The sequence below is a fragment of the Phyllobates terribilis genome, unplaced genomic scaffold, assembly GCF_046119375.1.
Source record: "Phyllobates terribilis strain yellow unplaced genomic scaffold, ASM4611937v1 Scaffold_2__4_contigs__length_985480577, whole genome shotgun sequence".
Classification (NCBI taxonomy): domain Eukaryota; kingdom Metazoa; phylum Chordata; class Amphibia; order Anura; family Dendrobatidae; genus Phyllobates; species Phyllobates terribilis.
The window spans coordinates 422,209,713-422,236,935 of NW_027362762.1; positions in this window are offsets into that span (position 1 = coordinate 422,209,713).

Here is a 27,223-nt window from a genome sequence, read left to right on the forward strand (position 1 = left end):
GGATGTATGGTTGTTAAGAGCAAATTCAGCAAGTGGCAGAAACTCAGACCACCCCTCTTGATTGTCTGCCACAAAACAACGCAAGAACTGCTCAACATCCTGGATCTTCCTTTCTGTCTGGCCATTAGACTCAGGATGATATCCAGATGAAAACGACAAATGAACTCCCAACCTGTCACAAAAGGCACGCCAAAAACGAGCCACGAACTGAGGTCCCCTATCAGAAACAATGTCAGTAGGAACACCATGTAGTCTGACAATTTCCTTGACAAAGGCCTTAGCGAGTGTCTTAGCGCAAGGCAGTTTGATGAAGGGAACCAAGTGACACATCTTGCTAAAACGGTCCACGACCACCCAGATGACCGTGAAACCTTCAGAGGGGGGAAGGTCAGTAATAAAGTCCATAGCCAGATGTGTCCAAGGTGCACTAGGAACCTCCAGAGGGCAAAGCAACCCCGCAGCAGGAGCATGCGAAGACTTGGATCTAGCACACACAGTACATTGGCGCACCCACTTAATGACTTCCTTCTGCCATCCAGGCCACCAAAAACTGCGACCCACAAGTCTCTTGGTCTCAGAAATTCCTGGATGACCTGCCAACCGAGACTCATGACACTCAACAAACAAATCTCTCCTAAAGGTCCTAGGCACAAACAACCTCCCATGGGGAGTGTTAGATGGGGCATTCTCCTGAGCTTTAAGAATCTCATCCTCCAAAACGGAGTCCAAATCACAACACCTTCTTGTAAAATGCTCTCCTCTTCCTCCTCAACACCGACCATGGGAGAAAAGCTGCGAGACAAAGCATCCGTTTTAACATTCTTGGTACCCGGGATGTAAGTAACGGAAAAATTAAACCGCGAGAAAAAAAGTGCCCACCTAGCCTGACGGGCATTCAAGCGCTTGGCAGCATCAAGATAGATCAGATTTTTATGATCAGTGAAAACCTGAATGGGAAATTCAGCACCTTCCAAGAGGTGACGCCAGTGTTCAAATGCGAGTTTAATCGCCAGCAATTCCCGATTACCAATATCGCAATTAAGTTCAGTCTCAGAAAAAATTTTTGAAAAAAAGGCACAGGGATGTATGTACTCCATCCTTGTTTTCCTGAGACAACACCGCACCGACCCCCACCGAAGAAGCATCAACCTCAACCAAAAACGGCTTAGTCACATCAGGCTGCATAAGGATGGGAGCAGAGGTGAACCTCTCCTTTAGAAACACAAAAGCTTCAATGGCCTCAGAAGTCCACTGAACAGCATTAGCACCTTTCCTGGTGAGATCGGTCAGTGGTTTGACAATAATAGAAAATTTTTTTATGAATTTTCTGTAATAATTGGCGAAACCCAAAAACCTCTGTATCGATTTCAAACCAATAGGCCTAGGCCATTCCTGCACAGCTTGAACTTTAACCGGGTCCATCTCAAAACCTTCACTGGAGATAATGTAGCCCAAAAAACTAATTCTCTGTACAGCGAACTCACATTTCTCCAGCTTAGCAAAAAGCGAATTGTCCATTAATAACTGTAATACCTCACGTACGCTCCGCCAATGAGACTCCAGATCAGGCGAATAAATCAGAATGTCATCCAAATACACAACCACATTTTTGCCGATTAAAGGTCTAAGGATGTCATTAATAAGATTCTGAAAAAATGCTGGAGCATTGGTAAGACCAAAAGGCATAACCAGATTCTCAAAATGACCCACAGGAGTGTTAAAAGCAGTCTTCCATTCATCACCCTCCTTCATGCGCAACAAATTGTATGCCCCCCGGAGATCAATTTTAGAGAACCACTTGGCCCCCACTAACTGGTTAAATAAATCAGGAATCAATGGCAGTGGGTAAGGATTGCGTACAGTAATTTTATTAATCTCACGAAAGTCCAGACAAGGACGTAAACAGCCATCTTTTTTTTTTACAAAAAAAAATCCAACAGCCACAGGAGACTTGGAAGGCCTAATGTGACCGGCGGCCAAGCTTGTCTGTATGTATTCCTCCAAAGCCTTTCTCTCAGGAATAGTAAGATTAAATAAACGACTTTTAGGAAGAGTCGCTCCAGGGACAAATTCAATGGTACAATCATAGTCTCTATGGGGAGGCAAAATTTGTGACTCCTCCTCAGAAAAAACTCTCCAAAAATCCTGAATAGGTACAGGCAATTCCCCTTTATCCACAGCAGCAATACGTCCGTTACAACACTTGTCATAACACTTAGGGCTCCAGGACTTAATTTAATTGGTAGACCAATCCAGTACAGGATTGTGCAATTTTAACCAGGGTAACCCCAATATTACTGGAGAAGGCAAATTATCCAATACCACCAAATCCAAATTTTCTTGGTGAATACCATTAATAGTGAGGGGAAATTCACAGACCTTATGAGTAACACTCTTCAAGGGAGAGCCATCAACAGAAACCACAGCAATAGGGGATGACAAAGTTTTAGGTTCTAATCTAAGTTTTTCCAAGAATCCCCCATCAATCACATTCAGAGTAGAACCACAATCCACAAATACCCGAAATTCAATTAATTCATCCTGAGCAGCAGTAGTGGCAGATAGGAATACTCCCTTAGAATTTAAACAGGCAATACGGGCATAACTGACCATTTTTTTTTCTTTCTTCAAATGAAGCACACAGTTCTTAATAAAATGACCAGAATTTCCGCAATAGAAGCACAAGCCTTCAGAAAGCCTGCGATCTTTTTCCTGAGAGCGGGGTGCCATCGCCTCAATCTCCATCGGCTCTCCATTGTCAGCACAGACCTTCTCAAGACTCGGAGCTGACATAGCAGAGGATTTGCTCTCATTAACTCTTGCAAGCAGTCTCCTGTCCACCCGTATAGCTAATTGCATTGCCTCCTGCAAGTTTCCAGGTGTGGGATAAGCAATCAGTAAATCCTTAACCCTTTCACCTAGCCCTGCAAGAAACAAGCTTTTCAAAGCTGAATCGTTCCACCCCACCTGGGCAGACCACCGATGGAAGTGAGAACAATATTTTTCCACATTACCTGATCCCTGCCTCAAACGTCTCAATTCAGACTCAGCAGATGAGACACGATCAGGATCATCATACAACAAACCCAAAGCAGAAAAAAAACTATCCACTGATCTAAAGCACGGATCACTAGGTTGGAGAGAGAAGGCCCATCCCTGAGGATCTTTGCGCAAAAGTGACATTATGAACCCTATGCGCTGTGATTCATCACCAGAGGATCCGGGTCTCAAACGAAAATACAATAAACAAGCATTTTAAAAGAAAAAAAATCTTGTTGTTCGCCAAAAAATAAATCAGGCAGACGTACCTTTGGTTCCACAAAATGTGCTCCAGAACAGCTACTCACGTGTTGTTGGAGCTTGGCCACCTCCAGAGAGAGTCCCTGCAAGCGTTGAGCCAAATCTTGAACCGAGACCATGATGGAAAACTGGAGGTCTTTCCTTAGAGAAAATTTTTTTTTTTCTTTTAGGGCTGGACTTACTGTTATGATCTGCTACAGGGACTAAGGAAAGACAGGAGAACTGTCCCTACAATAGAACTAAACTAGATCCCTACGATGTAACGGGGAACCTGATCCTGCGATCAGACCCGCTAAAGTCCTCGGCTAGTCTGAACGAAGACCTATAGATGTGAGGGAGGGATCCCTACAAGAACTAGGGACTGAGATAAGTTGGACACCTCCTAGCAGAAATAGTAGCAGTCAAAGACAAACACACAACAAAAAGCATAGAGGTCAGAAGACCTAGCAAAACTAACAGAGAACGGCAACAGAGCACCAAGCTAGCTCAAGAGTAGTAAATACAATGAAGTCCAGCAAGACCAGGAGGGCGGAGCCGGATTAAATAGGCAAAAATGGTCACGTGACCAGCAAACTAAAAAAAAACTAACAGGAGAGTTCTAACATTTATTTTAACAAAAAAAACGCAGGAAGTTCTTCTTTTATTGTTCATCAGATCTTCTCTGCTGGTCAGGCTGCTCAACACCAGCACAGGAGTATTGCCAGTGCACAGCACCTTCAGGACTCATGAAGTAGTCAGCGAAGGTTTCTCGCACCCTGGCACCAGAGTTGGATGGCCTTCCCTGACCGGAGTTGACAACTGTAATTAATTCAGATAGCTGTGACTCCTCATCTTGCTCAGTGCTGCATTCACGAGCATAGTTGTGGAGTACACAGCATGCCTTAATTACAGTGTCAACGGTGTCAGTATCCAACTGGATGGCAGTGTGAAAGATCCTCCACTGACTACACATGATTCCGAAGGTGCATTCCACATATCTGCGTGCACGACTCAGCCGATAATTAAAAATCCTCCGCCGGTCATCCAGTGCCCTTCGTGGGTATGGGTGCAGCAGGTTGGTCTGTAAGGGAAATGCCTCATCCGATACCATCACAAAAGGAACTGGATGTGTGGAACCCGGCAAAGGTCTTGGGGCTGGGAGCGTTCCACCATCTTGAAGAATTTGCAGCCCAATCTGTGATGATCTAAACACCCGAGAGTCCCCAGTACTGCCATAAGCACCAACGTCAATGGCAACAAATTTGAAATGTGCATCAGCCACCGCCATCAGGACCACAGAAAAATACTTCTTATAATTAAAGAAGCGGGATCCTGATCGTGGTGGCTGCTGAACTCTCACATGTTTGCCATCAACAGCACCGATGCAGTTTGGGAAATTGGCCACAGTTTGAAAGCCTGCTGCGACCTGCAGCCAAGTCTCCTCGGTTGGAGAAGGCATCACAATGGGCTGCAACTTCGGCCAGATGACGGTACATGTGCACCTCACAATTCTTGAAATGGTGGATTTACCAACCCTAAATTGGAGGTGCAGTGATGTATAGCTCTCTCCTGTGGCCAAAAACCTGAAAAGGAAAAATATATAATTAGAAAAGCCATAAAAAGAAATACAAGCCAACAGTAATTATCCATTATTGATTACTCTTTTAAAAAATTACGGTTTTTAATACAAAACACTATTCCAGCAATGGGCGTATTTTTTTTTTTGGGGGGGGGGTTGGTTCTACATTTTGTAGTTGTTTTGTCATATTTTGTTTGCTCTTGAGTTCACACATATCAATTATATTCTGTTTTGATTTTGTGTCTGTGTTTGCCTACGATGTTTGCTCTAGAGTTAACACATCAGTGACCTTTTCAATCTGATCTCTGTGCATGGTGATCTCATGGTCAAGCCAAAAATATGTACACAAAAACAGACACAGGGGAGCCATCACCACAGGGTGGCTAACAAAACCAGGTACACCAGCCATCACCGCAGGGTGGCTAACAAAACCAGGTACACCAGCCATCACCGCAGGGTGGCTAACAAAACCAGGTACACCAGCCATCACCGCAGGGTGGCGAACAAAACCAGTTACACCAGCCATCACCGCAAGGTGGCTAACAAAACCAGGTACACCAGCCATCACCGCAGGGTGGCAAACAAAACCAGGTACACCAGCCATCACCTCAAGGTGGCTAAGAAAACCAGGTACACCAGCCATCACCGCAGGGTGGCGAACAAAACCAGGTACATTTATATCAACATTCAACTTACCACAAGGTGATGAGCAGCCTTTCCTCAGCAGAGATGGCCCTTCGCATTATTGTGTCTTTGTAGTCCAGGTCAGGAGAAATAAGGCTCAGCAGCCGATCAAACGCAGTAATGGTCAGACGGCAAAACTGTTGAAATTTTTCAGGAAAACTATAGTAAACAGAGAAAGAAAAAAAAAGGATTAAAATATAATTTTGTAACATAGTATACAAACAAAACCTTAAAAAAAACAAACGTATACACGGGTAACATTATACTTTCTTCACATATATCTTACCTCCTTAAATCCTGGTAAAGAACATTGAAGTGACCCTAGTCCGTTCGCTCCTGCAGAATAGGGTGCACCACATCTTTATTGGTCGTCTTCTACTCCTTAAAAGCTCCTATAGAACAATAATAGGTTAGTACACACACTACATAAAAATTATGTACCCCAAAAAACATCTAGTTTATATTACCTGCTCAACGTTGTAGTGCAGGAGATTTATGCAAGTCATTAGCAAAAGGTTTAGGCGTGGTCTGCTGACCCGCAGGGGCTGCAATTCCTGTGGCATCCTGTTTTTTTGCAAAAAGCAAAATGGTGAAGAGTAGTTGAACTAGGAAATGACATCAGAATTTCCCCTTTTTTTTTTTTTTTCAATAACTTTATCTGTGTTCAAAAACGCTTTAAAAATCTTACAAAAGCGCATGTAAAATCCGCATACAAAAACGCGTCAAAAACGCGTAAAAAAAACACATGCGTTTTTCTGGCAAGGGAGATGCAGAAATCCTGCAGAAATATTCTCCTTCATTTCTGCATCGTGGGCACATAGCCTTATGCCCTTAAATCAGAGAGATATGTCACAAAAAAAGAGTTAATAAATAACATAAATAACATTTCCCACATGTCTACTTTACATCAGCACAATTTTGGAACCAACATTTTTTTTTATTAGGGAGCTATAAGGGTTAAAAGTTGACCAGCGATTTCTCATTTTTCCAACAAAATTTACAAAGCCATTTTTTTAGGGACCACATCACACTTGAAGTCACTTTGAGGGGTCTTTATGACAGAAAATACCCAAAAGTGACACCATTCTAAAAACTGCACCCATCAAGGTGCTCAAAATCACATTCAACAACTTTATTAACCCTTCAGGTGCTTCACAGGAATTTTTGGAATGTGGAAGAAAAAAATGAAAATTTAACTTTTTTCACAAAAATGTTACTTTAGACCCATTTTTTTTTTATTTTCGCAGGGGTAACAGGAAAAAATGGACCCCAAAATTTGTTGTGAAATTTCCCCTGAGCACGCAGATACCCCATATTTGGGGAAAAACACTGTTTGGGTGCACGGCAGGGTTCGGAACGGAAGGAGCGCCATTTGACTTTTTGAATGTAAAATTTGCTTGAATAATTAGCGGACGCCATGTTGCATTTGGGGAGCCCCTGATGTGCATAAACAGTGGAAACCCCCCACAAGTGACACCATCTTGGAAACTAGACCCCTCAGGGAACTTATCTAGATGTGTGGTGAGCACCTTGAATCCCCAGGTGCTTCACAGAAGTTTATAACATTGAGCCGTAAAAATAAAATTTTCACATTTTTCCCACAACAATGTTTTTTAGCTCCCAATTTTGCATTTTCATAAGGGTAACAGGAGAAATTGCACCATGCAGTTTGTTGTGCAATTTCTCCTGAGTAAGCAGATACCCCATATGTGGGGGAAAACCACTGTTTGGGCGCACGGCAGGGTTCGGAAGGGAAGGAGCGCCATTTGACTTTTTGATTGTAAAATTTGCTTGAATAATTAGCAGACGCCATGTTGCGTTTGGAGAGCTCCTGATGTGCCTAAACAGTGGAAACCCCCCACAAGTGACACCATTTTGGAAACTAGACCCCTCAGGGAACTTATCTAGATGTGTGGTGAGCATCTTGAACCCCCAGGTGCTTCACAGAAGTTTATAATATTGAGCCGTGAAAATAAAGTTTTCACATTTTTCCCACAAAATTGTTTTTCAGCCCCCAATTTTGCTTTTTTTCACGAGGGTAAGAGGAGAAAATGGGCCCCAAAAACTTTTGTGCAATTTCTCCTGAGTACGCCAATACCCCATATGTGGGGAAAATTCAGTGTTTGGGCGCACGGCAGAGTTCAGAAGGGAAGGAGCACTGTGTGACTTTTTGAATGCAAAATTGGCTGGAATCGAGAGCGGATGCCATGCCTCGTTTGGAGAGCCTCTGATGTACCTAAATAGTGGAAACCCCCCACAAGTGACCCCATTTTGGAAACTACACCCCTCAAGGATTTTATCAAAGGGTATAGTGAACATTTTGAACCCAGAGGTACAACACAGAATTTGATAACATTATGTTATCATATTGAATAAGTTGAATTAGTCTTGAGCGCAAGTGCTCGCTACTTGAGTTTGCATCGGGTACTCGGGTATGCACCATGTATCGTGGGTGCTCGAGTGACATGCTCGAGTCCCCACCTGCATGTTTCACGGTTATTAGACACCCCAAAAAAACACGCAGGGATCGCTCGTGCATGGCAGGCAATCCCCACGACTTTTTTTTGGCCGCGAAGCATATGGGGCGGAGACTCGAGCATGTCACTCGAGCACCCGCAATACTCAGTGCATACCCAAGCACCCAATGCAAACTCAAGTAGCGAGCGCTCACGCTCAACACTAGTCGCCATATCGTCATCTTTTTTTTTTTTTACTTTTGAAAAAAATCCTAACCCTAGCCCAACCCTAACCCTAGCCCAACCCTAACCCCAACCCTTGCCCAACCCTAGCCCAACCCTAACCCCAACCCTAACCCTAGCCCAACCCTAACCCCAACCCTAACCCTAGCACAACCCTAACCCTTGCGCTAGCACAACCCTAGCCCTAGGACAACGCTAACCCTAGCCCTAACACAACCCTAACCCTAGCACAACCCTAACCCTAGAGTTTCTTTTTTACACCTTTCCTCGTGTGGTATAAGTGATTAGACGACTTTATTCTTCGGGTCGGTGTGATTACAGCGATACCAGAATCATATCGGGTTTTTATGATTGACAGCTGTCACACACTAAAAGACTCATTTTTTTGTAAAATCTAGTTTTTGCATCGCCATATTTTGAGAGCAATAATTTTTCCATATTTTGGCCGACAGAGTCATGTGATGGCTTGTTTTTTACGGGATGAGTTGACGTTTTTATTGGTGCAATTTTCAGGCATGTGACATTTTTTGATCGCTTTCTATTCCGATTTTTGGGAGGCAGAATAAACAAAAACCAACAATTCAGGAATTGTTTTTTTTTATTATTTTTTCATGCTGTTGCGCGTGTGGTAAAATTTATAAGGCAGCTTTATTTTTCGTGTCAGTATGTTTACACCGGTACAACATTTATATAGTTTTTCTATATTTTGGCGCTTTTACACAATAAAAGCTATTTTATAGAAAAAAATATTTTTTTGCATCGCTTTATTCTGAGAGCGATAACTTTTTTATTTTTTGGCTGATGGAGCTGTATGGCAGCTTGTTTTTTGCGGGACAAGATGACGTTTTCAGCAGTACCATTTTTATTTATATTTGTCTTTTTGATCGCGTGTTATTCCATTTTTTGTTTGGCGCTATGATGATAAAGCATTGTTTTTTGCTTCTTTTTATTTATATATTTTTTTACCGTGTTCACTAAAGGGGTTAACTAGAGGGACAGTTTTATAGGTCAGGTCATTCTGGACGCGACGATACCAAATATGTGTACGTTTATTTTTTTTGTTGTTTTTTTTTCATAATAATATTTATTGATGGGTACATTATATTTTTATTTTTGGTGTATTATTTTTTCTTTTTTTTTTATATTTTTACAATTTTTTTTTCACTTTCTGACACTTTTTTTACTTTTATTCTTTGTCCCACTATGGGACTTTCACTTTTTTTTATTCTGATCGCCTGTATAGCACAGGGATGGAGCACCATCCCTGTGCTATACAGGTTGTCAGCACTGCAGATGCAGAAGATATTTTGGTCATGCACTGCACATGACCAAAATATCTTCCTGCTGTCTGGTGACCCGGATGGAAGCCGCAGCAGACAACGCTGGAGGCCGGCAGGAGAGGTGAGTATCCCGATCACCTCCCCTTGCCATCGCAATGCTGCGATCGACTTCGGGCGCGATCGCAAAGACGGATTAATACTTATCAAGCTCTTAAAGCCCAGGACGCAGATATGTATTAATACGTCTTGGGCTTTAAAGGGGTTAATTGTTGGAGTTGTGTTATCGTTCTCATGAACCTCAATAAAGTTAGATATGAAGGTTTGTATGTCCATGACACAAAATGTATCTAACATTGAGCCACCAGGACCATGTTGATTTGGTAAGAGTTGGTACTTTTAGCAAGCGAAATACAGGAGCATGGTCTGACCATACGATATTTCCAATACTAGAATTAGAAAGCCAAGTTAAGGCATTTTGTTGGAGAAGAATATAAGTCAGCCTACTGTATGAATCCTGTGGGTGGGAATAAAAACTATAGTCCCTATTTGATGGGCGCTGGAGCCTCCAAGTGTCATAAAGCTGAAGTGGTAAAAAGGCTCTCTTAATACGTTTATTAACCGCATAAGGGAGATGAAATCCACCTTTGGAGTTATCCGTTACCGGGTCAATGGTGACATTCAGGTCCCCACAGAGTATCACGATCCCTTGGATTAATGGACAGGCAATATCTACCAACTTATCAATGAATTTAGCCTTCTCTTGATTGGGGGTATAAACATTTATGATTGTGAGTATCTGACCACTTATAGCTAACAATAAGATAATAAATCTTGCTTCTCTATCTATCGTACAGTTAATGACTTGATGCGTCAAAGATTTATGGATCGCTATCGCAACCCCTTATGAGCGCGAGTCCGGGTTGTGGGCAAAATGCCAAAATGTGTAATATTTATGCCTAATTGTACAAGCGTGATTGGTTTTAAAATATGTCTCTTGAAAGCATACAATATATACCTTTCTCTGGTGAAAATGGTGGAGGATCTGAGCGCGTTTTTCTGGTGTGTTGAGTCCTTTCACATTCAGGGAGGCAATGTTTAGGTCCGCCATATATATCTGGTTAGGAATTCTTCATCTACAAATATCATGCAAAGTAGCTGAGCTGCCTAGTCCTCATGGTTAAGGGGACAAGGGGATAGAGGAGGGAAAAGGTCAGAGAAGAAAAAATCTTACTAAGAAAAATAGCAAACATAAACAGAGGGAAAGCCTCTGAAGAGGGAACTAGATGAGAAACAGTACAACCCGGGAGTATGCATCCCCGCGATTGGAGGGGCAGAGGCTCTCGCCCTATTTGGGGGTAACAAAGGCTAGACATCTTAAGAGACCACTCCTATAATCATTTACCAAATAATGATAAAAACAATAGCAATCGGCAACTCTAAATATAAAAGTTGTATTCTTGTTATGGGCTTAATGAATGCTAGAACAACCCTGGAATTCCAGAGCCTTTAGAAGAAAAGGGTCGCTTTCTTTACTCCTCCACGTGATTAAGGGACCTGAATTTATACAGTACATCTAATTTTGAACTCTAGAAACGGGTGCAGGAAAAGTTCACAAACTTCAACAATGTGATGTGAGCTTAAATAATCATAAAAAATCAACAAGGATATGCAATAGAAACTCAACTAATTAACCAAAAGGTGAGTATAGAATAAAATATTATGAAAAATAGAAAAAATAAAGCCAATAACCACATGAATCTAATAAGAATATATCATAAAATATTTATAGTTAATAAATCTGAAAAATATTTAGTAATGAAAAATCAAGTCCGGCTTTTTATTCAAACCTGCGGGGTGGGAAATGGTCAGCATAAGAATCCAATACGCTTCCCTGTTTAGCAAAGCTTTCTTCCAATCTCCACCTTGGGCTGGCCTGTTAACTCTTTCTATACCACAGAACGAAAATTGTCTAAGATCAATTGAATGTATCTGAAAAAATGCTTTGAAACATTGGATGGAATGGGCACATTAGGGTCAATGGAATCCTTAATGTGTTTCCGCATCTTCTGTTTAAACTTTCTAGTTCGACATCCAATGGAAGATAGATTACACTTACCACAATGTACGTGGTATATCACATAAGTGGAGTTGCAAATAATAAATTGTTTTAGCTTGAAAATAGTATTATTAATAAAATTATAAATCTCAGTGGTTTTTATCGCAGATTTACAACAAACATTTAAGTGAGCCACATTTGTAAAAACCAGTGCAATTGAGCCCTGTAGTAGTGCAACTTTATTCCTAATCATACTAGTAGTCAGATTAATACCCAATGTGGGAGTTCTCCTAATGGAAACCCTACGTCCATCGCAAATGATGGTATGGAGTTTCTCATCCTGCAGGAGAATGGGCAAATATCTGTTAATAATCCCTTTGATTGAGGAGAATTCTTTGCTAAAGGTTATAGCAAAATTAGGTTTATTTGAATGAATGGAGGGATGGTTATTGTATTCCAGCAAATCTCTTCCATTTTTATTTTTCCTCACATCCCTAGCATGCGTTAATCTCCATTCAGGATAACGTATTTTTCTCAACCTAGCACAAATGTCATTCTCCTCATTTCTATATGAATTATCACTTGTACACTTTATACGAGCATAGATCAACTCCCCAATCGGGATGCCTTTATTGGTATTTTTAGATTGAGATGAATTAGCATTCAGGATAGTATTGCTCGCGATTTGTTTGCAATAAGTACATGTATCTATTAACACATGTGGAATTATATACTTAACAAAAAAGTGTGAAACAACTGAAAATATGTCTTATATTCTAGGTTCTTCAAAGTAGCTACCTTTTGCTTTGATGACTGCTTTACACACTCTTGGCATTCTCTTGATGGTGGCTACTTTGAAGAACCTAGAATATAAGACATATTTTCAGCTTTTTCACACTTTTTTGTTAAGTATATAATTCCACATGTGTTAATTCATAGTTTTGATGCCTTCAGTGTGAATGTACAATTTTCATAGTTATGAAAATACATAAAAATCTTTAAATGAGAAGATGTGTCCAAACTTTTGGTCTGTACTGTAGGTGACTATGTGCGGGTTCATACTGTATATAGGAGGCTATATGCAGGCTGATACTGCATATAGGAGGCTATATAGGAGCTCATACTGTATATAGGAGGCTATATGGGGCTCATACTGTATATAGGAGGCTATGTGCAAGCTCATACTGTATATAGGAGGCTACATGGGGCTCATATTGTATATAGGAGGCTATGTGCGGGCTCATATTATATATAGGAGGCTATGTGTGGGCTCACACTGTATATAAGGAGCTATGTAAGGGCTCATACTGTATATAGGGAACTATGTGGGGCATATACTTTACATAGGGAGTTATGTGAGTGCTCATACTGCATCTAGCTATGTGGGTGCTCATACTGTATGTATGGGGCTGTGTGGGGGCTCATACTGTATGTGGGGGCATATTGCCTGGGCCCGTGAGTTGTTATCCTTATTGCAGTACGGCTTATGGTCTCCTTTTCTTGTCCTGATTAAAGGAATTTCCTTATGAACCCCTGAATGACCAAAAGAGGGGAAAAAGCATCAGAAGATGATGCCATTAAGCTAAGTACACAACTGTTCAAGCCATATAGGGTCTTTATAAAATAAAAAAAGCTTATACTCACCTCCCGTGTCGGCCCTTTCGAATTCAGGGCTCTCGTGCAGTTGTTATGACACGTGACCCCGACGCCCAATATATATATGTATATGTGGTAGGATAGCCCATGTCCATAGAATCATGACTATGAGGTATTTGGATGTTTTGTGGTTTTAAAGGGGTTGCCTACTACTAGGACAGCCCCTTCTCATTCCCCATGCTTGGCCCCAATAAAATAAACAAGCATATACTCACCTCCGGTGTCTGCGCCGTTCCTGCGGTGTCGGCACTCATGGTCCCGGTGCTCTTGTGCAGTTGTATGACACGTGATGCACAGCGCCCAATCAGCGCTGGCATCACTGTCTCTGCCTTCTGTCGAATTGAACATGAAAGGAAGTCAGAGAGCAGCTGCAGCCCGGACTTCCTGTTCATGTTCAATTTGTCCGAAGGCAGAGACAGTGACACCAGCGCTGATTGGGCGTCGGGGTCACGTGTCATAACAACTGCACGAGAGCCCTGGGATCGCAAGTGCCGACACGGGAGGTGAGTATAAGCTTTTTTTATTTTATCGGATAGATAAAAGATTGTTGAATAATATTGATGATATATATATATATATATACAGTATATATATATATATATATATTTATACCCATCAGCCCTCTAGTATCTACAGTCATGGCCAAAAGTATTGAGAATGAGACAAATAGTAATTTTTCCAAAGTTTACTGCTTCATTTTTTGTAATGGCAATTTGCATATACTCCTGAATGTCAAAGAGTGATCGGCTTAACAGCAATTACTGTACTTGCAAAGTCAATATTTGCCCAGAAAATGAACTTTAACCCCCAAAACACATTTCAACATCATTGCAGTCCTGCCTTAAAAGGAGCAGCTAACATCGTTTTACTGATTGATCGCCAGCCCTGTCCTCATCAACACCCACACCTGTGTTAATGGATCAATCAGTCATGATTAAGTAAGAATGACATCACTGGACACTTTAAAAGGAGGCTGGTTCTTGGTATCATTGTTTCTCTTCAGTTAACCATGGTTATCTCTAAAGAAACACGTGCAGCCATCATTGCACTGCACAAAAATGGCCTAACAGGGAAGAGTATCGCAGCTACAAAGATTGCACCTCAGTCAACAATCTATCGCATCATCAAGAACTTCAAGGAGAGAGCTTCCATTGTTGTCAAAAAGGCTCCAGGGTGCCCAAGAAAGACCAGCAAGCACCAGGACCGTATCTTAAAACTGTTTCAGCTGCGGGATCGGACTACCAGCAGTGCCGAGCTTGCTCAGGAATGGCAGCAGGCTGGTGGGAGTGCTTCTGCACGCACTGTGAGGCGGAGACTCTTTGAGCAAGGGCTGGTTTCAAGGAGGGCAGCAAAGAAGCCACTTCTCTCCAGAAAAAACATCAGGGACCGACTGATATTCTGCAAAAGGTACAGGGAGTGAACTGCTGAGGACTGGGGCAAAGTCATTTTCTCTGATGAATCCCCTTTTCGATTGTTTGGGACATCTGGAAAACAGCTTATTCGGAGAAGAAGAGGTGAGCGCTACCACCAGTCTTGTCTCATGCCAACTGTAAAGCATCCTGAAACCATTCATGTGTGGGGTTGCTTCTCAGCCAAGGGAATCGGCTCATTCACAGTCTTGCCTAAAAACACAGCCATGAATAAAGAATGGTACCAGAATGTCCTCCAAGAGCAACTTCTCCCAACCGTCCAAGAGCAGTTTGGCGCCCAACAATGCCTTTTCCAGCATGATGGAGCACCTTGCCATAAAGCAAAGGTGATAACTAAATGGCTTATGGAACAAAACAAAGATTTTGGGTCCATGGCCTGGAAACTCCCCATATCTTAATCCCATTGAGAACTTGTGATCAATCATCAAGAGACGGGTGGACAAACAAAAACCAACAAATTCTGGCAAAATGTAAGCATTGATTATGCAAGAATGGACTGCTATCAATCAGGATTTGGTCCAAAAGTTGATTGAGAGCATGCCAGGGAGAATTACAGAGGTCTTGAAGAAGAAGGGGCAACACTGCAAATATTGACTTGCTGCATTAACTCATTCTAACTGTCAATATAACCTATTGGTACTCATAATATGATTGCAATTATATTTCTGCATGTGATATAAACATCAGACAAACACTAATAAAAACCAGAGGCCAGCAGATCATGTGAAAATATAATTTTGGTGTCATTCTCAAAACTTTTGGCCATGACTGTATATTGTATATATTTATATATGTTCATTACATATTGTCTGATCACCTATTGATGATGCCTGGTCAGTTAGAGTAGTGGTAGGGCTACATAGGGGCAGTCGACGAGGATCGGAGGCGCCATACCATGTAAACTAAGGGCGCCAACCTCCGCTGTCAGGAAGGGAACTGTGAAAGGCAAAACTACAAAACTAGTCCCCATCTCCCCTCATTTCTGCTCTTTTTTTTTAATTACTGTTTTTTTTGTGCATCTGTGGATGCATTTATTTATGTGCACAGTTATGTCTTCATGTATTGGGTTTTCAAATTAACTAAATAAAGAGAGAATTTTTAAGTTTTTTTTTTTTATGGTTTACATATATAAGAGCCCCATAGGTTGATCGCTTTGGTTGTTGATTGTGGGGGCTATGTGGGGGCTCATACTGTATATAGGGGGATGTCAACATACTTAATTTTGCTCAATATTAAGTCATACAATTATTTTTTTTTATTATGTTAATATTAATATTGAGCAGAATTCATTTCAGCCTATTAGTTTGGCCTCCACAATAGTCAATCTCTCATGTGGCCCCTTGTGAAAATTAATTTCCCACACCTGCTCTATTTTATATAGTGCTATGTTATGTATGGTGCTGTATAAAAGGGAAAAATTTGAGCGGCACTCATTACGCGCCGCTATCTCTATAGTTTTCCATCTATGGATGTGCACCAAAGCACCTATGTGTACTCACAGATAGACATGATGAATCAAAGGGGATCATATGACATGTCACATGATACATCCGGTCCCTGTGTGTTGGGGGGGTACCCGGGCCTTCTAAACTGCCTGGGGCCCTGGTTACTCTTAATCCACCCCTGCATGTAAATCTCTATTAATCACCTGATCGCAAAAATCCACATGCTTAATTACAGAGTTTGGATGCTGAACAGGACAGGATGACAAGAAAGGAGAAGATGGAGAAGAGGAATCCTCGCAAAAAAAATAATTTCACAGTAAGTGACCTAGTGAATCTATTGGCATCCAGGATGGTATTATACAAATCAAAATGATAAACGGGTGCAAGATTTAGCCCCATAGATAAAATTGACAAATGTGCAGAATTGATCACACATGACGAAAGATTCACAACATTATAATCATTGTACTTTAGAATTTCGTCTTGTGAGTTCTATGGGGATATATTTCCGCTATGCACTCTGCCTACTCTTCTACCTCATTTTTTGACCTTTTTCCAAAGTCTAGAATATAGTAAGGCAATTGCCTATCCTGAATAACTGAGTCCATTTTGAATTTGCTTCTAGATTTATCTAAATTCAAATTGGAGCTGTCAATATCGGTGGAGCTAAAATTCACATGCGTTTTGGGTGCGTTATTTCCTCTGCGTTTATGACTTTTTTTAAAAATGGACTTGAGGGAAAATATCCACAATCCCGTCTCCCCCACTCATAAACAGTGTTGGTGTTTTAGTCATTCTTGTCAAGTTTAAATTTATTTTTCCTTATGAAGGTAATGTCTCCTTCCAATTTACGCATATGAGACTTACGGTAGTTTGCGATCCAACTCCTGCAATTCATTAGAGTCCTTAACCCCTTAAGCCCCGCGGGTGGTTTGCACGTTAATGACCGGGCCAATTTTTACAATTCTGACCACTGTCACTTTATGAGGTAATTACTCTGGAACGCTTCAACGGATCCCTCTGATTCTGAGATTGTTTTTTCGTGACATATTGTACTTCATGATTGTGGAAAAATTTCTTCGATATCACTTGCGTTTATTTGTGAAAAAAACGAAAATTTGGCGAAAATTTTGAAAATTTTGCAATTTTCAAAATTTTCATTTTTAAGCCCTGAAATCAGAGCGATATGTCACACAAAAGAGTTAATAAATAACATTTCCCACATGTCTACTTTACATCAGCACAATTTTGGAACCAAAATTTTTTTTTGTTAGGGAGCTCTAAGGGTTAAAAGTTGACCAGCGATTTCTCATTTTTCCAACAAAATTTACAAAACCATTTTTTTAGGGACCACATCACATTTGAAGTCACTTGGAGAGGTCTTTTTGACAGAAAATACCAAAAGTGACACCATTCTAAAAACTGCACCCCTCAAGGTGCTCAAAACCACATTCAAGAACTTTATTAACCCTTCAGGTGCTTCACAGGAATTTTTTGAATGTGGAAGAAAAAAATGAACATTTAACTTTTTTCACAAAAATGTTACTTTAGACCCAATTTTTTTTATTTTCACAGGGGTAACAAGAAAAAATGGACCCCAAAATTTGTTGTGCAATTTCCCCTGGGCACGCAGATACCCAATATTTGGGGAAAAAACACTGTTTGGGCGCACAGCAGGGCTCGGAAGGGAAGGAGCGCCATTTGACTTTTTGATTGTAAAATTTGCTTGAATAATTAGCGGACGCCATGTTGTGTTTGGAGAGCCCCTGTGTGCCCAAACTTTGGAGCTCCCCCACAAGTGACCCCATTTTGGAAACTAGACCCCCCAAGGCACCTTTATAGATGCATAGTGAGCACTTGGAACCCCCAGGTGCTTCACAAATTGATTCGTAAAAATGAAAAAGTAAAAAAAAAACACTTTTTCATTTTTACGAATCAATTTGTGAAGCATCTAGGGGTTCCAAGTGCTCACTATGCATCTAGATAGGTGCCTTGGGGGGTCTAGTTTCCAAAATGGGGTCACTTGTGGGGGAGCTCCAATGTTTGGACACACAGGGACTCTCTAAATACAACATGGTATCCGCTAACAAATTGAATGGAAAATCGGCTCAAATTGTTAGCGGACACCACATTGCGTTTGGAGAGCCCCTCTGTGCCCAAACTTTGGAGCTCCCCCACAAGTGACCCCATTTTGGAAACTAGACCCCCCAAGGCACCTTTCTAGATGCATAGTGAGCACTTGGAACCCCCAGGTGCTTCACAAATTGATTCGTAAAAATGAAAAAGTGAAAAAAAAAACACTTTTTCATTTTTACGAATCAATTTGTGAAGCACCTAGGGGTTCCAAGTGCCCACTATGCATCTAGATAGGTGCCTTGGGGGGTCTAGTTTCCAAAATGGGTCACTTGTGGGGGAGCTCCAAAGTTTGGGCACACAGGGACTCTCTAAATGCAACATGGTATCCGCTAACAAATTGAATGGAAAATCGGCTCAAATTGTTAGCGGACACCACGTTGCGTTTGGAGAGCCCCTCTGTGCCCAAACTTTGGAGCTCCCCCACAAGTGACCCCATTTTGGAAACTAGACCCCCCAAGGCACCTTTCTAGATGCATAGTGAGCACTTGGAACCCCCAGGTGCTTCACAAATTGATTCGTAAAAATGAAAAAGTGAAAAAAAAAACACTTTTTCATTTTTATGAATCAATTTGTGAAACACCTGGGGTTCCAAGTGCTCACTATGCATCTAGATAGGTGCCTTGGGGGGTCTAGTTTCCAAAATGGGGTCACTTGTGGGGGAGCTCCAATGTTTGGGCACACAGGGACTCTCCAAATGCAACATGATATCCGCTAACAAATTGAGCCGACAATTTGTTAGCGGCTATCATGTTGCATTTGGAGAGTCCCTGTATGCCCAAACATTGGAGCTCCCCCACAAGTGACCCCATTTTGGAAACTAGACCCCCCAAGGCACCTATCTAGATTCATAGTGAGCACTTGGAACCCCAGGTGCTTCACAAATTGATTCATAAAAATGAAAAAGTGTTTTTTTTTTCACTTTTTCATTTTTACGAATCAATTTGTGAAGCACCTGGGGGTTCCAAGTGCTCACTATGCATCTAGATAGGTGCCTTGGGGGGTCTAGTTTCCAAAATGGGGTCACTTGTGGGGGAGCTCCAATGTTTGGGCACACAGGGGCTCTCCAAACGCAACATGGCGTCCGCTAACAATTTGAGCCGATTTTCCATTCAATTTGTTAGCGGACACCATGTCGCGTTTGGAGAGCCCGTGATGTGCCTAAACAGTGGAGCTTCCCCACAAGTGTCCCCATTTTGGAAACTATACCCCTCAAGGATTTTATTAAGGTGTATAGTGAACATTTTGAACCCAGAGGTACGGCACAGAATTTGTTTACATTAGGTCATCATATTGAATAAGTTGTCATTATTCTTGAGCGCAAGTGCTCGCTACTTGAGTTTGCATCGGGTACTCAGGTATGCACCATGTACAGCGTGTGCTCGAGTGACATGCTCGAGTCCCTGCTCCGCATGTTTCACGGTTATTAGACACCCAAAAAAAAACATGCGGGGATCGCTCGTGCATGGCAGGCAATCCCCGTAAAGTTTTTTGGCCGCGAAGCATATGGGGCAGAGACTCGAGCATGTCACTCAAATACCCACGATACTCAATGCATACCAGAGCACCCGATGCAAACTCAAGTAGCGAGCACTTGCTCTCAACACTAGTCGCCATATCGTCATCTTTGTTTCTTACTTTTGAAAAAAATCCCAACCCCAGCCCTAACCCTAGCACAACCCTAGCCCTAGCACAACCCTAGCCCTAGCACAACCCTAGCCCCAGCACAACCCTAGCCCCAGCACAACCCTAGCCCCAGCACAACCCTAGCCCCAAACCCAGCCCTAACCCTAGCCCAATCCTAACCCAAGAGTTTATTTTTGACGCCGTTCCTTGTGCGGTATAAGTGATTAGACGACTTTATTCTTCGGGTCGGTGTGATTACCGCAATGTCAGAATCATATGGGGTTTTTATGACTGACAGCTGTCACACACTAAAAGACACATTTTTTGTAAAATCTAGTTTTTGCATCGCCATATTTTGAGAGCTATAATTTTTCCAGATTTTGGCAGACAGTCATGTGACGGCTCGTTTTTTGCGGGATGACTTGACGTTGTTTTTGGTGCCATTTTCAGTGACATTTTTTGATCGCTTTCTATTCTGATTTTTGGGAGGCAGAATAAACAAAAACCAACAATTCAGGAATTGTTTTTTTTTTTTTTTTTTTTTATTCTGTTCCGCGTGTGGTAAAATTGATGAGGTAGCTTTATTCTTCGGGTCAGTACGTTTACAGCGGTACCACATTTGTATCATTTTTCTATGTTTTGGCGCTTATACACAATAAAAGCTATTTTATAGAAAAAAATATTTTTTAGCATCGCTTTATTCTGAGAGCTATAACTTTTTGATTTTTCGGCTAATGGAGCTGTATGGTGGCTCGTTTTTTGCGGGACGAGATGACGTTTTCAGCGGTATCATTTTTATTTATATGCGTCTTTTTGATCGCGTGTTATTCCACTTTTTGTTTGGCGGTATGGTGATAAAGCATTGTCTTTTGCTTCGTTTTTTTTTTTTTTTTTTTACCGTGTTCACTGAAGGGGTTAACTAGTGGGACAGTTTTATAGGTCAGGTTGTTCCGGACGCGGCGATACCAAATATGTGTACTTTTATTGTTTTTTTTGTTTTTTTTTTATAATAATATTTATTGATGGGTACATTATATTTTTATTTTTGGTGTATTATTATTATTTTTTTTTTTATAATATTTTTGCACATTTTTTTTTTTTTCCACTTTCACACAGTTTATACACTTTATTACTTTGTCCCACTCTGGGACTTTCACTTTTTTTTTTCTGATCGCCTGCATGGCACAGGAATGAAGCACCATCCCTATGCCATGAAGGCTGTCAGAAGTGCACAGTGTGAAGATTGCTTGGAGATGCACTGCGCATGCCCAAGCAATCTTCCTGCTCTCTGGTGACCCGGATGTTGTCATGACGACATCGGGTCGTCATGGCAACACCCGGGAAGCCTTTGCAGACTGCGCTGGAAGCCAGAAGAGGAGGTGAGTATCGCCGATCACCTCCCCTTGCCCCCGCAATGCCGCGATCGACTTCGATCGCAGCATCGTGGGGGTTAATGTGCTGGGAGCGGTGCAGGACCGCTCCCTGCACATAGTACCGGGTATCAGCTGTGACAATCAGCTGACACCCGGTGGCGATCGCGCCCGCACAGCCTGTGTGCGCGCGCGATCGCCATGACGTACTAATACGGGTCTGGCTCTTAAGTCCCAGGGCACAGACGCGTATTAGTACGTCAGATGTTATTAAGGGGTTAAAGAGTAACAATTGATCCTGTGATTTCTTAATATTTTCCTTAATGTGGCTAAGTTCCGCCTCGTCATAAGAAATAATGAAGTTCATAAATTGCAATGAATATTTTGTAAGAATCGTATTCCACTCTTTAAAAAAGTTTTCAGAATAAATTGTAGTAGGGCTTTTCTTTATTCTTAAACCTCTGGGAACCATTTGTTTGTCCACGTATGTTTTCAATGTAGTAAGGTCTCACCAGGTTTTAATCTCTCATGTCAAAAACGTCTCAATTAAAGCCATTTTTTGTTTTAAAGTGCTATTACTGTGTGTATCTGTACCACCTTTATCAAAAATATAAATAATCTGTCCATACGATCAGAGTAATCAAGTCAGTATCTCAATTGTGCACCTGGCAGGTGAGCCGATTGCTCCTTTTCATCATATGGCATATAGGGGGGCTGTGTGTGAGTTCATACGGTATATAGGGGGATGTCAGCATGCTTAATTCTTCTCAATATTAAGGGATACAATTATTATTAATATAAAATAATTATAATGAATATGTTAATATTAATATTGAGCAGAATTAATTTCAATCTATTGGTTTGGCCCTCCACAACAGTCATGGTCTTTTATGTGACCCCTCGGGAAAATTCATTGCCCACCCCTGTCCGAAACGATTGGGTGGCCAGCTTTTTGTGCCCCTCTTCGGAACATCCTTGATATTCCTTCTCAAAGTATGCAAATATGCTTTAAAATGTTCCACTTATCGTTTTAAATGTGTCCACAGAAACAATTTATGCAATATTTAGATAATTTCTAAAGCCCTGTCTTCCCATTTTATATACATTTCATTAAATGTTGTAAGAATTCTTGACACATGCAGTTTGCAATTGAATATAACAAAGAGGAAGCTTAGAAAAGTCTTGGCTTCCTTTATCTCACTGTTGTCCTTCTTCATTTCAATTGAATACAAACTTATCCAAGACCCCTTCTAATACTAGGAAGTCTTCAAGGGTTTCCTCATCTAGATCTTGATCTTTCCAGATTCTACTAATGCAAGTGAATATGGTATTCACCATAATACATTCATTTAGGTAAAAAAGTCCCCAATGGTGGATTATTTCCATCATTAATAGTTATCACCTATTGGAATTCTTAATGTGTGAGCAAACCCTTATTAAGATACGTCCCTATATATTGAGACTTAGTTAAGGGGAGGCATTTATGCGGGGGCATTTATGCATATAGCATTTATGCATACTTTATCGAAGTGCCATAATTTAGCAAAGTGCCCTGGCAGTTAGAAAATGGCATTGCTAATATTCATCTTTCTTCTCTTCTTACAGGTATATATTTTTCACTGCTTGTGTGATCTGTCCTGAAAACTGCATTATATCTCCATGCAATGCTCTGCAGCCTATCAATTTCTGGTATATATTTTTCACTGCTTGTGTGATCTGTCCTGAAAACTGCATTATATCTCCATGCAATGCTCTGCAGCCTATCAATTTCTGGTATATATTTTTCACTGCTTGTGTGATCTGTCCTGAAAACTGCATTATATCTCCATGCAATGCTCTGCAGCCTATCAATTTCTGGTATATATTTTTCACTGCTTGTGTGATCTGTCCTGAAAACTGCATTATATCTCCATGCAATGCTCTGCAGCCTATCAATTTCTGGTATATATTTTTCACTGCTTGTGTGATCTGTCCTGAAAACTGCATTATATCTCCATGCAATGCTCTGCAGCCTATCAATTTCTGGCATATATTTTTCACTGCTTGTGTGATCTGTCCTGAAAACTGCATTATATCTCCATGCAATGCTCTGCAGCCTATCAATTTCTGGTATATATTTTTCACTGCTTGTGTGATCTGTCCTGAAAACTGCATTATATCTCCATGCAATGCTCTGCAGCCTATCAATTTCTGGTATATATTTTTCACTGCTTGTGTGATCTGTCCTGAAAACTGCATTATATCTCCATGCAATGCTCTGCAGCCTATCAATTTCTGGTATATATTTTTCACTGCTTGTGTGATCTGTCCTGAAAACTGCATTATATCTCCATGCAATGCTCTGCAGCCTATCAATTTCTGGTATATATTTTTCACTGCTTGTGTGATCTGTCCTGAAAACTGCATTATATCTCCATGCAATGCTCTGCAGCCTATCAATTTCTGGTATATATTTTTCACTGCTTGTGTGATCTGTCCTGAAAACTGCATTATATCTCCATGCAATGCTCTGCAGCCTATCAATTTCTGGTATATATTTTTCACTGCTTGTGTGATCTGTCCTGAAAACTGCATTATATCTCCATGCAATGCTCTGCAGCCTATCAATTTCTGGTATATATTTTTCACTGCTTGTGTGATCTGTCCTGAAAACTGCATTATATCTCCATGCAATGCTCTGCAGCCTATCAATTTCTGGTATATATTTTTCACTGCTTGTGTGATCTGTCCTGAAAACTGCATTATATCTCCATGCAATGCTCTGCAGCCTATCAATTTCTGGTATATATTTTTCACTGCTTGTGTGATCTGTCCTGAAAACTGCATTATATCTCCATGCAATGCTCTGCAGCCTATCAATTTCTGGTATATATTTTTCACTGCTTGTGTGATCTGTCCTGAAAACTGCATTATATCTCCATGCAATGCTCTGCAGCCTATCAATTTCTGGTATATATTTTTCACTGCTTGTGTGATCTGTCCTGAAAACTGCATTATATCTCCATGCAATGCTCTGCAGCCTATCAATTTCTGGTATATATTTTTCACTGCTTGTGTGATCTGTCCTGAAAACTGCATTATATCTCCATGCAATGCTCTGCAGCCTATCAATTTCTGGTATATATTTTTCACTCCTCTAGCTTTTTTATTCCATGATACTTAAAGGTCATCACACTTACTTTAAGAGTTTATGATCCATGCCGAGTTTACTAGTCTGTTTTTTTTTTTTTTTTTTTTCCCTGCACTTTATGGTCTCCTGTTGTCTTTTAAGCTAGTGATTGATTGTTAATGAGTTAAATCTGTGCAGATCTAAGCAGATACGTCCCTATATATTGAGACTTAGTTAAGGGGAGGCATTTATGCGGGGGCATTTATGCATATAGCATTTATGCATACTTTATCGAAGTGCCATAATTTAGCAAAGTGCCCTGGCAGTTAGAAAATGGCATTGCTAATATTCATCTTTCTTCTCTTCTTACAGGTATATATTTTTCACTGCTTGTGTGATCTGTCCTGAAAACTGCATTATATCTCCATGCAATGCTCTGCAGCCTATCAATTTCTGGTATATATTTTTCACTCCTCTAGCTTTTTTATTCCATGATACTTAAAGGTCATCACACTTACTTTAAGAGTTTATGATCCATGCCGAGTTTACTAGTCTGTTTTTTTTTTTTTTTTTTCCCTGCACTTTATGGTCTCCTGTTGTCTTTTAAGCTAGTGATTGATTGTTAATGAGTTAAATCTGTGCAGATCTAAGCAGATACGTCCCTATATATTGAGACTTAGTTAAGGGGAGGCATTTATGCGGGGGCATTTATGCATATAGCATTTATGCATACTTTATCGAAGTGCCATAATTTAGCAAAGTGCCCTGGCAGTTAGAAAATGGCATTGCTAATATTCATCTTTCTTCTCTTCTTACAGGTATATGTTTTTCACTGCTTGTGTGATCTGTCCTGAAAACTGCATTATATCTCCATGCAATGCTCTGCAGCCTATCAATTTCTGGTATATATTTTTCACTCCTCTAGCTTTTTTATTCCATGATACTTAAAGGTCATCACACTTACTTTAAGAGTTTATGATCCATGCCGAGTTTACTAGTCTGTTTTTTTTTTTTTTTTTTTCCCTGCACTTTATGGTCTCCTGTTGTCTTTTAAGCTAGTGATTGATTGTTAATGAGTTAAATCTGTGCAGATCTAAGCAGATACGTCCCTATATATTGAGACTTAGTTAAGGGGAGGCATTTATGCATATAGCATTTATGCATATAGCATTTATGCATATAGCATTTATGCATACTTTATCGAAGTGCCATAATTTAGCAAAGTGCCCTGGCAGTTAGAAAATGGCATTGCTAATATTCATCTTTCTTCTCTTCTTACAGGTATATATTTTTCACTGCTTGTGTGATCTGTCCTGAAAACTGCATTATATCTCCATGCAATGCTCTGCAGCCTATCAATTTCTGGTATATATTTTTCACTGCTTGTGTGATCTGTCCTGAAAACTGCATTATATCTCCATGCAATGCTCTGCAGCCTATCAATTTCTGGTATATATTTTTCACTGCTTGTGTGATCTGTCCTGAAAACTGCATTATATCTCCATGCAATGCTCTGCAGCCTATCAATTTCTGGTATATATTTTTCACTGCTTGTGTGATCTGTCCTGAAAACTGCATTATATCTCCATGCAATGCTCTGCAGCCTATCAATTTCTGGTATATATTTTTCACTGCTTGTGTGATCTGTCCTGAAAACTGCATTATATCTCCATGCAATGCTCTGCAGCCTATCAATTTCTGGTATATATTTTTCACTGCTTGTGTGATCTGTCCTGAAAACTGCATTATATCTCCATGCAATGCTCTGCAGCCTATCAATTTCTGGTATATATTTTTCACTGCTTGTGTGATCTGTCCTGAAAACTGCATTATATCTCCATGCAATGCTCTGCAGCCTATCAATTTCTGGTATATATTTTTCACTGCTTGTGTGATCTGTCCTGAAAACTGCATTATATCTCCATGCAATGCTCTGCAGCCTATCAATTTCTGGTATATATTTTTCACTCCTCTAGCTTTTTTATTCCATGATACTTAAAGGTCATCACACTTACTTTAAGAGTTTATGATCCATGCCGAGTTTACTAGTCTGTTTTTTTTTTTTTCCCTGCACTTTATGGTCTCCTGTTGTCTTTTAAGCTAGTGATTGATTGTTAATGAGTTAAATCTGTGCAGATCTAAGCAGATACGTCCCTATATATTGAGACTTAGTTAAGGGGAGGCATTTATGCGGGGGCATTTATGCATATAGCATTTATGCATACTTTATCGAAGTGCCATAATTTAGCAAAGTGCCCTGGCAGTTAGAAAATGGCATTGCTAATATTCATCTTTCTTCTCTTCTTACAGGTATATATTTTTCACTGCTTGTGTGATCTGTCCTGAAAACTGCATTATATCTCCATGCAATGCTCTGCAGCCTATCAATTTCTGGTATATATTTTTCACTGCTTGTGTGATCTGTCCTGAAAACTGCATTATATCTCCATGCAATGCTCTGCAGCCTATCAATTTCTGGTATATATTTTTCACTGCTTGTGTGATCTGTCCTGAAAACTGCATTATATCTCCATGCAATGCTCTGCAGCCTATCAATTTCTGGTATATATTTTTCACTGCTTGTGTGATCTGTCCTGAAAACTGCATTATATCTCCATGCAATGCTCTGCAGCCTATCAATTTCTGGTATATATTTTTCACTCCTCTAGCTTTTTTATTCCATGATACTTAAAGGTCATCACACTTACTTTAAGAGTTTATGATCCATGCCGAGTTTACTAGTCTGTTTTTTTTTTTTCCCTGCACTTTATGGTCTCCTGTTGTCTTTTAAGCTAGTGATTGATTGTTAATGAGTTAAATCTGTGCAGATCTAAGCAGATACGTCCCTATATATTGAGACTTAGTTAAGGGGAGGCA